Below are 7335 nucleotides of genomic sequence, written 5' to 3' on the forward strand. Positions count from 1 at the left end.
TCCAAAGTTCCTACTTGCTACCTATTTCAGAGGGTGAGATTCCTCTGGATTTCAAAAGTACATCTTAAGAAAAATTTTCTTTCTCCAAAACATACGTAATCTTATTCTCTACCTATAATAATGTGTTTCAACATCTTGTCAAGTCCAGGCACTTTCTGCAACCAGGACAGCTCCAGAGAAGCAATCTTGGATGTTCCAATCTCCTGTCACAGACACAGAAGCTTCTACTGGACCTGTTCCTTCTCATCTATCCTCACATGGCTCCACAGACCCTAGACTGCAAGGAAGCAGCTACTGTCCTAAGACTGGACAAACATCCCCCATTCCTATTCTTCTAGGTTCCCTAGAGACACATCAGCCACCAATGCCAGCATGAAGCAGCCAGATATCATGAAGACCCTATTCCTGCTTCATTGTCACCTCTTTATAATTTTTCTTTTCTAATTAAAACAAAATGGGGTAATGTGAGCATTCTGTCTAAATTCCACCTCACAGTTACCTGGCAATAGCCAGGTATGTTTCTCCCAACAGTTACCTGGCAACAGCCAGGTAGGCCTGGGGCTACTTACCCCTCCTCCCTCTCTTACTCTTGCTTCCTTCTTGCCTCTTGCTCTCTTGCCCCTACCTCTTGCTACCCTCTCTCCCCACTCCCTTCCCCCCTCTTTACATGTGGTCATGGCCAGCCTCCTCTTCTTCTCTTCTCTTCTCTTCTCTTCTCTTCTCTTCTCTTCTCTTCTCTTCTCTCTCTTCTCTTCTTCTCTTCTTCTTTTCTTCTTCTCCTTCTTCTTCTTCTTCTTCTTCTTCTTCTTCTTCTTCTTCTTCTTCTTCTTCTTCTTCTTCTTCTTCTTCCTCTCTCTCTCTCTCTCTCTCTCTCTCTCTCTCTCTCTCTCTCTCTGTCTCTCTCTCTCTCTCTCTCTCTCTCTCTCTCTCTCTCTCTCTCTCTCTCTGTCTCTGTCTCTACTACTGTCGGAACTCCCCTCCCCACGCCCTAAATAAACTCTTTTCTATACTATACCTTCATCATCGTTGTTGTGTAGCTGGTCCCTCAAGGGGAAGGGATGTCTCACAATTGGTCCACTGAGGCACCCCCATACCTCACCACACCCCCACAAAACATGTTCTTATACCTCTTTATCTTTTTATAAATGCATCAACTGTAAATAGCAGCCCTTCTTTGAGTATGAAACACACAGCTCTTGCTAATATTTGCCACCTACTATATGTCTACAGTCATCTGAAATTATAAATACAAAAAGACTTTGAAACTTATTTGGCAGGAAAGCCTGACTTGACCTGATCAGATATGAGAGTATTCATAGTATTTGTTTATCTCACTAAAATTAATATTCATAAACTGAAGCCATAAATATTAATATATTTACTTATAAGCTGTTACCACCAACCTTATTCCCACTGATATTCCATAATATATGATATATTTACCTTATTTTATCTTGAATCTCATAAACCTGAATTTTAAATCATACCTATACCACAAGGTTTCAGCGCAGAAAAAAAAATTAGATGATGTCCTGAGTAATTTACCTCTACCTCATGTCTGTGTGTTTCTTCATGTATACATATAAGGTATTTGACAATTGTAATAAAAGTTAGCTATAAACTGCATTCCTCTTCTTCTTCTTTTTTTCTTTGGCCTTTATTAAATCCTACATGCAATCGATTCATTGTACAAATATTTGGCTGCCAACTATGTACTAGGGACCTGGCTCCCTTTCTTATCTAAGGATTGTACTAAAACAAGTCTCTCAAAATTTACTATAAAATCCCTGGCCCAACATGTCTACAAAAGATGTTCTCTAAAACCAGAAGACAAACAGAGTTGAGGAGCACACCGGTGAAAGGATCAGACTAAGGAAGAGGAAATTGCTTGCTGAGAAGAGGCAAGCAAAAGGGATCTATTAAAAGTCCTGTGCGTACATAGTGTGGAGCTGAGAATGAAGAATCACAAATATATTGCCCTTGCTTGTAGAGTACAAGGTAACTACTAGAAGAAAGCAGAGAAATCACAAAACCCTTAAAATGTAAAAGAGAAAAGAAACTCTTCAAAATATCACTTGTCTCAAATTCTTCAACCAACATTTGTTAGTCACCTCATAGGTATCAGGACCTTCATATATATCACTTCATTTAATCCCCACATCAGCATAGAATAGCATTTATCACACCAGTGTTTAACTGATGCAACTGTGAGATACAAAAAGGAGTACAGATTTGAGGAGAGATTTGAACCCTTGTGTATCCATCAGTTTCTGTGTTCTTTACATTGCCTGTAACGCGTCGCTGCTTAGTGGTTTTAAAATAACACTTCTTCAGGTTGAAATTCATCTTTAAAGAAGCAAAGAATTCACATGAGAGTCTGGAGAAAAATTCAAAACACTTTTAAATTCTTTTTCTTTTCTTTAGCTTTTCCCCCCTACAGTATTCGATATTGCTAAGCTTCTAGATTCTTTCTCTCAATCTTAAAAATAAAATGTTTATCTTTCAATTTCTACAGAACAGTCACTATCTTTGGACCAAAATGCAGTTTCAGAAGTCTTTTTTTTTTAAACCTTGAGCACAACTGTAAATCTTCACAAGTTAGTTTTCTTTGAGGAATTTTCCCCCTCTTTACACATGCAGATCACACTCCTTTGAGATGCTGATCTTTTCCCATGATGCACTCTGCTGACAGAAAGACAATCTTACTGCACAGAAATGCCAGTTCAGTTGACAAGCAATTTCCATCAGTATGCAATGTTTACACAGTACAGTTTAGCAACAGCAGCTCACACAGTCTGCTGTCCTAGATCAGAATTCTAATTAAGCCTTGAGGCTTCTGAGTTCAGATTAATTCTTATCCTGAGGTCCTAGACTCCTTATTGTAGAAATCTGAAGCTGTATTTGTCTGGAAAGAAAATAGAATACATTCCAATGCCAGCACAACACGTCCTGGTGTGCTTTTTGCAGGATGAAGGTGATTCTACTTTTAGAGTTTTTTCATCATTGAATACTAGGTGTAGTCATCATTAAAAATGTTGAACTGTATTTCTTTGGAGTTGTCTATCCTCCAGTTAACACACCAAATATGTGAGTTTTCGGAATTAAAGCTGACATTCTTTTGTTTGTTTGTTTGGTTGGTTGGTTGGTTTTTGTTGTTGTTGTTGTTGTTGTTTTGTTTGTTTGTTTTTCGAGACAGAGTTTCTCTGTGTAACCCTGGCTGTCCTTGAACTCTGACATTCTTAATTTCAAAGAAAACTGAGTAAAATCTGAAGTGCTGGATAACCATTGTTTATATGTACAGAAGCAAACAGTTCTGGTGGACGTCATCACTAGATATCAATATGTGGCATCCTTCTATTGTTTTTGTTTTTGTCTTTGTTTTTTTTTTCAGTTCTTCACATTAAGCAATGTAACATATGTAAATAGAATGTAAACATATGTTAAGCTATAAGATTTATGTATTCATCAGGCTTCTCTCAAGGAACAGAACTGATAGGATGGAGCCATATTTAAAGAGAATTTATTTGATTGGTTTACAGGATGCAGACTAGGTAGGGCAATACTGAAGATGCTTAGCATTCAGTAGTTGCTTAGACTGGTTGTCTCACCAGTCCCATATATGGCAGCGTAGGCCTAGAATATGCCTGGAGAGCTGCTGGTCTTTAGGTTCCTTTGGAATGCTGAAGATATTGGAGGATGAACTTGCACAAGAAAGTTGTGACAACAGGAAAAGTAATTGTTTCCTTCTCACAGGCCCTTTTATCTGGGCTGTCATCTGAAGGCACTGCTAACTCTGGGGATGGGTCTTAGTCCTTCAAATAATCTGATCCAGGAAATCCCTCATCTGATCACCCCCATTTCTTTGCTTTAGTTTCCTATATGCAGCCAAGTTGGGAAGCAAGATTAGCCATCTCAGTTTAATTGAACAATTACAACATTTGTGTGAAGAATTAGAAGTTACAATTGTCACTTTTTAGCTTGAAGAAAACAATACACACACAAAGCCTGGAGGATGGAGGTCCAGTAGGTATGCCCATTACTCTCTGAACCATTGGGCTATCTCTACAAAAGCACTTTGTGTCACTGACTCACTTAAGATGATGGTCTTTGTGGGAGAGAGCACGAATTTTCCATGTCTTGTCAGCATGCTGGCACTTGAATAAACCTCATTTCATTCGCACCAAATTTTGTCTCCTGAGTAATTTGGCTTTTGAGCAATGAGCAGATTGACTTGGCTCTAGTACAATAATAGCCATTGAGCTCAGGTTACACGTATCTTTGTACCAGACAGTTAAAAAAAAAGTGAAAAGAAAAAGAACTATTAGTCAGTTTAGAGCAAATAGTATCTAAATTCAAATATACTTTCTATCTATTAAAACCCCCGAAGAGACAAAATTAAAGCCAAGTGCAGAACCCATTAGTTGGGGTTTTTATCTCTTCAATCAATTTCACTAACTCAGTCTCAAACACACAAATGAACTTTATAAAGTACCAATTACTATAAAGTGTCCCTTTTAGAGTCAAAGTTTTCTTCTTCCTCAGTTTAGACTACATATAATCAGCACTCTCGCCTCGGATACATCCTCCCACATCTAAAAGTGATTGCAAAGATTTCTTTATATAATTTTTTGCTTTAAGCAATATTTCTACTTTAGTAGACCCCTTTCAAGTTTCCTTGCATTTCTTCTCCTTCAGCCCCATATGGATATACAAAGAAAAGTTAGAATCTAATATCCACATATAAGAGAAAATATGGCATGTATGCTTTACTATGGGGTTTAACTCAGAATTTTTTTCCAGTTCCACCAATTTAACTGCAAATTTCATAATTTTATTTTTCCTTACAGTTGAAGTATATATATATTCATTTTCCATTCATCATTAATGGACACTAAGTTGATTCTATCTTCTGGCTACTGTGCATAGAGCAGCAATAACGAAGGATAAGCAAATAGCTCAGCAGTTGTATATAGAATGCGGAATATTCCCAGGAGTGGTATCATATGGAAGCCTTATTTTTAGCTTATTAAGAAACATAAATACTGATTCCCCCAGTGACTACCAATTTATAGCCCCAGAAAGAGTGAACAAGAGAGTTTCTTTCCCAACACACTGTGGCATGTATTGTCATTTGTTTTGTGATGATAGCCATTCCAATGGGTGAGAGAAGAAAACTAAAAAGTAGTTTTATTTTGAATTTTCCCGATGTTGCTCCAAATGGAGAATAGTTCTTAATATGTTAGTTGACTGTTTATATTTCCCTTTTTTGAGAATTCTTTGTTCAGCTCATCAGCTCATTTATTTTAAAATAGCTTTGGAGGTTCTATTATTTACCCTTTCTTTTCCCTGTTACCAACCCCTCTCAGGTACCCTCTTGCTACTTTTCAATTCACCATCTTGTTTTCTTTGTGTATATATATATATATATATATATATATATATATATATATATATATGCACATAAATAAAACCTGATCAGTCCATGTAATGTTGCTTATCAGGATTTTCATTTCTAAGTGGCTACTTTTTTTTTTAACCTCTTTGTATATTTGAGATAGTGATCCTTCATATTGTATAGAGCCTGCAAAGATTTTTCTCTCATCCTCTAGGTGGCTGGCTCTTCATTTGACTAATAATCTCCATTACTGTTCAGAAGTCCTTTAATTCTTGAGGTCCCTTTTGTTAGTAATTAGCCTGATTTCCTGAACAACTTAAGTCATACTCCTAATTCATGCCTACAGCTTGAGTGTTTTTCCTACTTATTCCTCTAGCACACTCAGATCTTCAGGTCTTTTGTTGCACTATTGATGCACTCACAGTTGATTTTTATGCAAGGTGAGAGGCAAACACCTAGTTCAATTCTGCTACATGTAGATATTCAGATTTCCTAGCACTACTTACTAAGGAGTCTACCTGAACCTGCCGCCCACAGTCAGCTTGCATGTATATATTTTCATGTGTTGAACTATCCCTGCATCTCTGGAATGAAGCCTATTTGATTGTTGTACATATTATTTTTTTTCTTACTCAACAACATTATTTTGCATAACACACATACACACAAATATTTTCCATGAGGGCACCTTTTCATTTCATATGATTTGTATGCCAATGTTTTTGTCATAAAAATACAATTATATATAAAATTAGGAAAATGTAGCATATAAAACTTAATGCAGAGCAATAAAAGTTGCCATCTATCCACAGGAAAGCTGCTATCTCTCCTATATAAACCATATCTAAATGTAATCTTGTACAACCATATGGAAATACACTTTGTAATCTTTTAACTATAGACATCAAATGTTTCATCCTTTACATCATCAGCTGCATTAAGTTGCCAGCACCTGCCGGGATGGGATCCACAACACAGAGAAAAGCTAAGCAATAGAAGTCATTTCTCAAGGTTTGAGAAATCTGGTCCACCCTTTGTGTAGTTCCCAGTGATTTCTGCTCCACTAAAGTCAAAACCAGGATTTTCTTTCTGGAATCTCTCTAATGTAAGTTTTCTCTGCATTTGGTCTTGCACCCAGGGGTCAGCTGCATTTTTAGATTCTAGAAGAGAAGTCCAACAGTTTGCGGCATCTCTCTTGATTTTTGTCAGGACAATGCAGACCATTTTTCCATCCTCCAAAGTCCATGTTCCTTCGTCAGCAATTGTAGGATCAATTTCCCCTTGCCACACCCAGCAGTCATCCCTCTGACACCGTGAATTTTAGGACGCAGAGTGGGAGAGGTCAGAAGAAGAAACTCGGGACAAGCTCTGGTTTGCTACCTAGAGGATGCCGTGGCCACCTTTTTCATTCAAGTGGCCAGAGCCACTTGTAGACTCTGCAGGCCTCACTGGATGTCCCGCGCGCGAGTTCCCGAGGGAACTTGAACTTCAATGAACACCTCCTCCAGGGTCTAGTACCACTGTCCCCAAGGAGCCCCACAAGGAACCACCCTGCTGTACTCCTCAAATGGAGCAGACATTGTGAAGATGCCACACAGGGACACCGCTCCAAGAGAGCACTACACTGATGAGAATAGACTCACCCTAGGCACATTGGGGGTCACTGTAGGTGCACAAGAGTCTAAACTGGCCTGGCCAAGTGTGAAAATTTTTCCCTTTCAGAGCCCATTTAAGACACTCGTGAGACCTGGTGAAAAAGACTGAAAAAGCCTAGATATGTTGACATCCCAAGAACACTGACCCTGGAACAAAGAAAAAAAGTGCCTGCGATCTTTTAACCTGTGTGACACCAAACTTCTGATGCTTCCACGGACCTGTGAAGTGCCTGTAGATTATTTTTTGATGTTTTTCTGATTTTGACTGATTGAGTTTTAATGAGA

General features: G+C 38.2%; 1 pseudogene; it reads right to left on the reverse strand.

The window, feature by feature from the left end:
• Positions 1–6394: 6394 nt before the first annotated feature.
• On the reverse strand, positions 6395–6696 carry LOC110287523 (nudC domain-containing protein 2 pseudogene; annotated as a pseudogene).
• Between the last annotated feature and the right edge of the window lie 639 nt (positions 6697–7335).

This window comes from Mus caroli, unplaced genomic scaffold (genome assembly GCF_978045245.1).
Source record: "Mus caroli unplaced genomic scaffold, Mus_caroli_1 scaffold_5, whole genome shotgun sequence".
Classification (NCBI taxonomy): Eukaryota; Metazoa; Chordata; class Mammalia; order Rodentia; family Muridae; genus Mus; species Mus caroli.